Source organism: Oncorhynchus tshawytscha, linkage group LG06 (genome assembly GCF_018296145.1).
Source record: "Oncorhynchus tshawytscha isolate Ot180627B linkage group LG06, Otsh_v2.0, whole genome shotgun sequence".
Taxonomy (NCBI): Eukaryota; Metazoa; Chordata; class Actinopteri; order Salmoniformes; family Salmonidae; genus Oncorhynchus; species Oncorhynchus tshawytscha.
In genome coordinates this window covers 48,363,258-48,373,372 of record NC_056434.1, presented here as the reverse complement: position 1 = coordinate 48,373,372, position 10,115 = coordinate 48,363,258, and the positions used below count along the sequence as shown (strand labels likewise).

The window sequence follows — 10,115 nt, the reverse complement described above, 5'->3', positions numbered from 1 at the left end:
CTTGTGTGGCTTACCACTTTGTGGCTGAGCCATTGTTGCTCCTAGACATTTCCGCTTCACAATAACAGCACTTACATTTGACCGGGGAAGCTCTAGCAGGGAAGAAATTTGACAAACTGACTTGTTGCAAAGGTGGCATCCTAGGTGGCCATTCTGCTGCCAATGTTTTTGTCTATGGAGATTGCATGGCTGTGTGCTCGATTTTATACACCTGTTAGCAACGGTTGCAGCTAAACTAGCCAAATTCATAGACTATGCGTTGTGGGAGGGGCAGGTTTTCAGCTGGCAGCCAGGCAGAGTGAGCACTTTGCATTGGCGCTTTGTTGCATTTTCTTTTGTGGAACTGGAAAGAAAGAGCGTTATTAACCGGTACCCATGCTTTAAAAATAACGGTTATGTTCCGGAACAGTAAAGATAACTTTCATTTGCGGTTCTGATTCTGTTCCTTTGAAATATGTTATTTTCTGGGTTTTTGGTTCTGTTCCCTGAATCGGTTCCAACCCCTGGCTGGCTACTCAATTCTGTTGATAATTCATGTCACACATGTTAATGTATTAATATCTTAAAACTACTTACGGCTGAAATCCCGTTAACGGGATCGATTTGACAACAGCCAGTGAAAGTGCAGGGCGCTAAATTCAAACAACAGAAATCTCATAATTAAAATTCCTCAATCATACAAGTATTATACACCATTTTAAAGATGAACTTGTTGTTAATCCCACCTTCATCAGATGACACTCAGAGGACTTCATGTTACACAATACATGTATGTTTTGTTTGATAAAGTTCATACTTATATCCAAAATCTCAGTTTACATTGGCGCGTTATGTTCAGTAATGTTTTGCTTCCAAAACATCTGGTGATTTTGCAGAGAGCCACATCAATTTACAGAAATACTCATCATAAATGTTGATGAAAATACAAGTGTTATACATGGAATTAAAGATATACAGCGCCTTGCGAAAGTATTCGGCCCCCTTGAACTTTGCGACCTTTTGCCACATTTCAGGCTTCAAACATAAAGATATAAAACTGTATTTTTTTGTGAAGAATCAACAACAAGTGGGACACAATCATGAAGTGGAACGACATTTATTGATATTTCAAACTTTTTTAACAAATCAAAAACTGAAAAATTGGGCATGCAAAATTATTCAGCCCCTTTACTTTCAGTGCAGCAAACTCTCTCCAGAAGTTCAGTGAGGATCTCTGAATGATCCAATGTTGACCTAAATGACTAATGATGATAAATACAATCCACCTGTGTGTAATCAAGTCTCCGTAAAAATGCACCTGCACTGTGATAGTCTCAGAGGTCCGTTAAAAGCGCAGAGAGCATCATGAAGAACAAGGAACACACCAGGCAGGTCCGAGATACTGTTGTGAAGAAGTTTAAAGCCGGATTTGGATAGAAAAGATTTCCCAAGCTTGAAACATCCCAAGGAGCACTGTGCAAGCGATAATATTGAAATGGAAGGAGTATCAGACCACTGCAAATCTACCAAGACCTGGCCGTCCCTCTAAACTTTCAGCTCATACAAGGAGAAGACTGATCAGAGATGCAGCCAAGAGGCCCATGATCACTCTGGATGAACTGCAGAGATCTACAGCTGAGGTGGGAGACTCTGTCCATAGGACAACAATCAGTCGTATATTGCACAAATCTGGCCTTTATGGAAGAGTGGCAAGAAGAAAGCCATTTCTTAAAGATATCCATAAAAAGTGTTGTTTAAAGTTTGCCACAATCCACCTGGGAGACACACCAAACATGTGGAAGAAGGTGCTCTGGTCAGATGAAACCAAAATTGAACTTTTTGGCAACAATGCAAAACGTTATGTTTGGCGTAAAAGCAACACAATCCAATCGAGAATCTGTGGAAAGAACTGAAAACTGCTGTTCACAAATGCTCTCCATCCAACCTCACTGAGCTCGAGCTGTTTTGCAAGGAGGAATGGGAAAAATGTCAGTCTCTCGATGTGCAAAACTGATAGAGACATACCCCAAGCGACTTACAGCTGTAATCGCAGCAAAAGGTGGCGCTACAAAGTATTAACTTAAGGGGTCTGAATAATTTTGCACGCCCAATTTTTCAGTTTTTGATTTGTTAAAAAAGTTTGAAATATCCAATAAATGTCGTTCCACTTCATGATTGTGTCCCACTTGTTGTTGATTCTTCACAAAAAAAATACAGTTTTATATCTTTATGTTTGAAGCCTGAAATGTGGCAAAAGGTCGCAAAGTTCAAGGGGGCCGAATACTTTCGCAAGGCACTGTACTTTCCCTTAATGCAACTGCTGTGTCAGATATCAAAAAAGCTTTACGTAAAAAGCACACCATGCAATAAACTGAGTACAGTGCCAAAACAAGCCATACAGATACCCGCCATGTTGTGGAGTCAACAGAAGTCAGAAATAGCATTATAACTATTCACTTACCTTTGATGATCTTCATCAGAATGCACTCCCAGGAATCCCAGTTCCACATTAAATGTTTGATTTAGTTCGATAATGTCCATCATTTATGTCCAAAGAGCAATTTTTTATAGCACGTTTGGTAAACAAATCCAAAGTCATGAAGCGCATTCCCTAGTTGCAGACAAAATGTCAAAAAGTTCCGTTACTGTCCGTAGAAACATGTCAAACGGTGTATGGAATCAATCTTTAGGATGTTTTTAACATAAAACGTCAATAATGTTCCAACCGGAGAATTCCTATGTCTGTAGAAAAGCAATGGAACGAGAGCTAACTCTCTCGTGACCACGCCTCAGAGCCTGTGGCAATCTGCTAGACACCTGGCTCAAACAGCCCTTATGAGCCCCCACTTCATAGTAGAATCCTCAATCAAGTTTCTAAAGACGGTTGTCATCTAGTGGAAGCCTTAGGAAGTGCAACATAACCAATATCCCACTGTGTATTCAATAGGGGCTGGGTTGAAAATCGACCAACCTCAGATTTCCCACTTCCTGTTTGGATTTCTTCTCAGGTTTTTGCCTGCCATATGAGTTCTGTTATACTCACAGACATCATTCAAACAGTTTTAGAAACAACTTCAGGGTGGTTTCTATCCAATACTAATAATAATATGCATGTATTAGCAACTGGGACTGAGGAGCAGGCTGTTTACTCTGGGCACCTCTGGGAAACTTTCATCCAAGCTACTCAATACTGTCTCTGCAGCCATAAGAAGTTAATAAAACAGCTGTAACGTTTGATTGGTAGGACATTTTTTTTTCAACTTCAGATTTGAATAATAGAGAAGTATGTCATACAATCTAACTTTTAGTCTGACTTGTTGGGAAAGTGGTCCAAATGTCAGTTGTTTATAAAGTTAGAGAACGTTTTGTTAATGCGGTTACTTAAACAGCTGTAACATTTGAAGTGGATTTAACAAGCTTCAATTAAGACAATTAAGACATGGATTGTATATGTGCCATTCAGTGGGTGAATGGGCAAGACAGAATATTTAAGTGCCTTTGAACGGGGTATGGTGGTAGGTCCCAAGCACACCTGTTAGAGTGCGTCAAGAACTGCAAAGCTGCTGGGTTTTTTACACAACAGTTTCCCGTGTGTATCAAGAATGGTTCACCACCCAAAGGACATCCAGCCAACATGACACAACTATGGGAAGCATTGAGTCAACATAAGCCAGCATCCCTGTGGAACACTTTTGACGCCTTATAGAGTTCATGCCCCGATGAATTGAAGCTGTTCTGAGAATAAAAGTGTGGGCAACTCAATATTAGGAAGATGTTCCTAGTATTTTGTACAATAGTTGTTTTGCTATAGTTTATAAAAGTTTGAAACAATTTGAAGTTGGGATAACCTGAACATTTGAAAGTTGGCTTGGTGTATCTAGCTTGAACGGTTCAAGAGTTATTGTTGTTGAGTTATTTTATGCAAATGTTTGCAAATGTATGTGTATACATACAGTTGCTAAAAATGTTCAAGAACTTGACGTTAGTATAGCCTTAACATGTTAAAGTTGGTTTGGTGTCTCTAGCTTGAAGGGTTCAAAAGTTACTGTTGGTGAGTTATTTTATATGATCAGACCGAAACATGAGCTCAGAAGTGATTGGGTGAAATATGAAGCTAGTGAACGGAGACAGTGTCAATCAGAGCAGCCATATCAACTTAAAGCCTGCCCTTCTCATTACAGACACACAAATATCATGCATCGAAGACTTGCTAAAGTTCACCATTACAAAAAAATAAAAGGAGAGGTTAGCATTGTCCTGGGGGTTATGATATTTCTGTGTCTAACTTTCTCACTCATTATTCATGATTAATTCAGGATTATCTGTAATCATGTTAGCATCCACATTAATGAAGAAGTGTTCAGAAACATATTCTATTCTTATTTACAATAAAAGTGACTTCAAAACAACACAATACATTATTTATCATACATTTGTATTGGGCACAACATAATCTGAAACACAACCAAAACAAACAGAAAATGCATCCAACAAGTTTGTGGAGTCACAAGCTTGTTGTGGTCATTGTGTGCTATGAATATAGGCCCACATACTTTACTTTTTACTACACATGAATACACATACTGTACACAGTTTGGCTCCCGAGTGGCGCAGCGACCTAAGGCACTGCATCTCAGTGTAAGAGAGGTCACAGCAGTCCCTGGTTCAAATCCAGGCATCATTACAACTGGCTGTGATTGGGAGTCCTATAGGGTGGCACACAATTGGCCCAGTGTCGCTGGGGTAGGCCGTCAATGTAAATAAGAATTTGTGACTGACTTGCCTAGTAAAAACTTAAGTAGAAGGAAATTTGTCCCAAAAGTTTTGCTCCCCTAAAATGTGGAGACTATGTATAAAAAGTGCTGCAATTTCTAAACTGTTCACATGATATGGATGAAAATACCTTACCCTTTAAACCACATTGTCATTGTATCTGAGTACAGAGCCAAAATAAATAAAACAGTTGTCACTCTCCCAATACTTTTGGAGCTCACTGTATATATACATTTGGGGGTCAGGGGCCCTAAGTGATCGCTTATGTTGCTTATGTCTGGAACCGGCCCTGAAACTACAGTATGTATGTTTGTTTCAGATTTATTCATAAAGACATGCATAAATGCATAAAACTGCTGGCAGAACTGATGCAAAAGGTGCAGAAACCAGCCGTCTGGTACTTCCAAATATCTCAGAGGTAGCGTGGGAAGCAAAGCAGCAGGCATAACACGTAAGTACCCTTAAGCAAGGTCGTGGTTTGGTCATGTGATCTGGCGCGTAGCATAAAAGGTGTAGGCTACTGCCTGTGGCTCTACATAGGCAACGATGAAGGGGCTGCTCGTTTTGACTGCGCTGTTTGTGGCCGTTTTCGGCAAGGAGACTTTTGAGGGGTGAGTGGACACACACCAATGGTACAAATTTTTGTAAAACTGTCCAATTCTATTTGATGTCATGTTTGATATATCACCAGTAGTTGCTATGTAAAGATTGAGGAACCATAGGAAGGGTAATAATGCCATATGTCATGCTTGCCCCTGTGATTCTGGAGACATGAGTTGCTTCTTTAGACTGAACGACAGTCAGGCTTTATTACTTTTCAATCTTCACTTCAACTGAATCGTTAGAAATGACTACTCATGGGGGGGGGGAAAGATAATATCTTCAATGATCACTGTAAAGAGGAAGCTAAGCTTATGGTTAATGGTGACAAAAACTGTAGGTGATGCTGTAAGCAGGCATTTAGCCACAGTCTTTGTTGGGTAACTTTTTTGTCTCCCTTCTCAACTCCAAGCATAGTTGTTGAAAGCTGAGTGGTTCTCCTGTCTTTGTAGGGACCAGGTCCTTCGTATCACTGCGAGGGATGAGGTCCAGCTCACTCTTCTGAAGGATCTTTCTGAGATGGAATATCTCCAGGTATGTGATATGATAATCACCACTGTAGAGCCTTGACCAGGCCATTTCCCTTTCACTATAGCTGCTCAAAACACTTATATCGGCAAACATTTTAGTCCAGGACTAGGCTTAATCTATGTCTGGGAGACCGGCCCATTGTGTTGGTTTGTTGACCTAACGTGCCATTCCTCTCCTATGTCCCAGTTGGATGTGTGGATGGAGACCACTGACCTCCCCACTTCTGTGGACATCAGAGTTCCCTTCACCAGCCTGCAGACCGTCAAGGCCTTCCTGGAGACCGAGGACATTGAGTACTTCATCATGATCAAGGACCTGCAGGTAGGACTGCTTTCTGTGTCAGGGAGAAAGTGACTGAGGTCAGGGTGATTACTTCCGTCTTACTTCGTCTTGGCTGATCTTGAAACGTGTAAATCCATGTCATGACTTACAGTAAATAAATACGATGGTTGAATAAGCCTTGTAGTGACTTTTGACCTCCCTTTTGCCCACAGGTTATGCTGGATGAGGAGAAGGAGCAGATGCTGAGTTCTGCCCGCGCCACTGCCCCCAGAACCAGTGATGACTACGACTACTCCAACTACCACACCATAGCCGACGTAAGTTCTGTATCCCGAAACGCAAGCGGCAAGGAGAAATGGGACAGCCCATTTCACATGACCACTCAGAGCAGCACACATTCAGGCAGACACTATTTTAAGACTGTTATCATAAGATCCACATAAGAGTGACATGACAGTGACATGGTCTGACATGACACCTAGAGTATTGTTTGAGTTGACTGTAACATCTCTCTTTCTCTCTCTCCAGATCTACGCTTTCCAGGACATGCTGGTGGCTGAGAATCCCAACCTGGTTAGCAAGATTGTGATTGGCCAGAGCTACCAGGGACGCCCCCTGAATGTGCTCAAGGTAAGTTCCTGACCACAGTGGGCCTTGTCATATAACTAACGAGTACTCTTTACACGTGAAATATAAATCTAATAGAGACATACAAGCCTAGTTTTTACCTGATCCTGGATGAGACCATTTTTTGGAACATGTTAATTAAGTGCTTGGTTGTATGTTAAATGTCTCAAGTTTACAGTATTTGAGGATTACGGTAGATGTTCATTACACCCCCCTTCTCTATTTTCTAGTTTAGCACTGGTGGAACCAACAAACCTGGTATCTGGCTTGACACTGGAATCCACTCCAGGGAATGGGTGACACAGGCTAGCGGCACCTGGTTTGCCAAGAAGGTGCATCAGCGCTAACTCCCTGACAGTCTTTAAACCTTCCCCCCTCTTCATCTACGCATCTGTTCACCAAACCACTGTATCACTCTCACTATTACTCACTATGTATGGGCAGTCATCATGTAAGATTTATGATATAATCTTTCTGTTTCCATGTCCAGATTGTGACCGACTACGGACGTGACGCCGCCCTCACCGCCATCCTGGACAAGATGGACATCTTCCTGGAGATTGTGACCAACCCTGATGGCTACTACTACACCCACACTAGCGTGAGTCGCTCACAACAGAAAATGTGTCATTTACTGTACATTTTAGGTTAGTGTTCTTACATCACATTATATCGCTCCACCTTTTTGATTATTAACTCCATGTTACACATGTGTGTGATCTGAATCTCTTGTACATATGTGAGATCTTAATTTGGGCCAGTTTGCTACAGCATGAAAATAATCCTGCAGCAACAGGACTTTGAATTATAATGTGGATTATAATTAATGGACAATTTTGTTAGGGTTGATACATTGTGTACTGCAATCGCAAATCAAATCTGAAATGTCAAAGTGGAAATTAAACTTCAGGGGTCTTTTCAAACCTCAAATACACTGCACATTTTAAAAGTTCTCCTTCTACAGGGTGATCAAATTAAGATCCTACATCTGTACCGAATATCAACTATCGAATCTAACTTTCACAAATCTCAGTGTTGTATCCTGTTTTGTCATTTGACTTCTCTCTGACTTCATCAACCTTTCATGTTCCACAGAACCGTATGTGGCGTAAGACCAGGAAGCCCAACCCTGGCTCTTCCTGCGTTGGAACTGACCCCAACAGAAACTGGGATGCTGGTTTTGGAGGTATATTTTCCAGTTCACTTAAATGTTCACTCAAATACAAAAGATTCAGATGTCACAAACTCAATAAGAGACCAAATCTACATTTTTTGTCAAAAAGAGGTATCTCCTTGCACCTGGTGAGGCAGTATTTTATTGTGGAAAATGTGCATTGTTATTTTTTAGTCTGGCACTAATCTCTTTTATCCTTTTGTCTATCTCCTCTGTTATCTTTGGAAGGTCCCGGTGCCAGTGACAGCCCCTGCTCTGAGACTTACCGTGGACCCAAGGCTCACTCTGAGTCTGAGGTCAAGTCCATTGTGGACTTTGTCAAGTCTCATGGCAACCTGCAGGCTTTCGTGTCCATCCATTCCTATTCCCAGATGCTCCTCTACCCCTATGGTTACACCAGGACTCCCTGCAAGGACGAGAGTGAACTGGTGAGTTCAGCGTCCATCAGCTAGTTGTCTTTGACATGTTTGGTAACAACTTGTGGCTTCCGTGCCTACAGGCAGCACGCTGACTGCATTCTCCACTACATGTGGCCTCACCAGAGGAAGGGAGGCTCCAACAGGGTACTTTAACATTAGGTTACTTTTATTATCTGCCCACAGCACAACCTGGCCAGGAAGGCTATCACTGATCTGGCTTCCTGTATGGAACCTCCTACAGATACGGCAGCATAATCAACACCATCTGTAAGTGTCAAACACAGGCTTAACCTATTCATTGCTTTAAATGGATCCCATCGCATGCCATTCCAGTCCACTCTAGTCCACCACAGTCTATCAACATGAGCACACTCCATCTGAATAATATAAACAATGCTGTTATATACTCTGTGACATTAAGACAGAAACTATTGTCAATTCCCTTTTTTCTTGTCAATTCCAGATCAGGCTAGTGGTGGTACCATTGATTGGACCTACAACCAGGGCATCAAGTACTCCTACACCTTTGAGCTGAGAGACACCGGTCGCTATGGTTTCATCCTGCCAGCTAACCAGATCCTTCCTACTGCCAAGGAGACTTGGCTGGCTCTGATGGCCATCATGGAGCATACCAAGGACAACACCAACTAGATGGGTCACCACGACAACCTACAGGACACTGTGTCATTGTACTGTTGTACAAATATAGGAAAAGCCTATAGGTACCATTAAGTCTACCATGGTTCTTTCCAGGCCAGAAAGAGATCAATAAATATCAACTGTTACACCTGATTTTGTCTATTTCATTTTTAACACTTTGCCAAGCTCTTTAGGTGATGTCAAAATGAAGCAGAGAGAAAGGTTGTAATGGTTGAAGTAATCTCTCGTGGAGAGGTACAGACTGTATATGAAAAAACATGTTTGAACTTGTGTGTCAAAAATAAAGGACTTTAGTAACATAAGAAAAAACATGTTGTTTTAAAATGTCTTCAAAAATGAAAAGAAGTCCCCTGTGGGTGTGGGCAATATGGACCTGACAAATATGTCTAGGGAGTGATGTGGCTTCTAAAGCAGTTTTGGTGTTTCTCTGTCTTCAAGGTTTGTGGCCTAACACATGTCTAAAGAGGTTCAGCAAGGTTACCCTGGGCATGTGGTTTAGAAGGGTAATGGGTGTGATAAACCCATTGGATCATTTCACCTGGTTTAATGTACACGTATGTTGGTTTGAATTAGTTAGATTGTTTGAGAAACTGCAAATAATCTCTGACATGAATGTCTTTAAAGGAGATATGCAGGGCATGTAAAGTGTTGGTCCGATGTTTCATGAGCTGATATAAAAGATCCCAGAAGTGTTCTATATGCACACAAAAAAACATGTTTCTCTCAAATGTTGTGCACAAATTAGTTTACATCCCTGTTAGTGGGCATTTCTCTTTTGCCAAGATAACACATCCACCAGACAGGCGTCACACTCTGATCTGTTTCACCTGTTCTTTTGATTGTCTCCACCCCCTCCAGGTGTCGCTTATTTTCCCCAGTGTATTTATCCCTGTGCCAGTTCGTCTTGTATGTTTTCAAGTCAACCAGCGTGGTTTTTACTGTGCTCCTGTTTTCTATTCTCTTTTCTAGTCTTCCTGGTTTTGACCCTTGCCTGTTTTTCTGGACTCCGTGCCCGCCTGCCTGACCCTTCTGCCTGCCATGACATCGAGCCTGTCTGCCACTCTTTACCT

At 41.6% G+C, this 10,115-nt stretch overlaps 1 pseudogene; it reads left to right on the top strand.

Moving 5' to 3' along the window:
• Positions 1-5,238: 5,238 nt before the first annotated feature.
• LOC112252654 lies at positions 5,239-9,177 on the top strand (annotated as a pseudogene).
• The last annotated feature ends 938 nt before the right edge of the window (positions 9,178-10,115 follow it).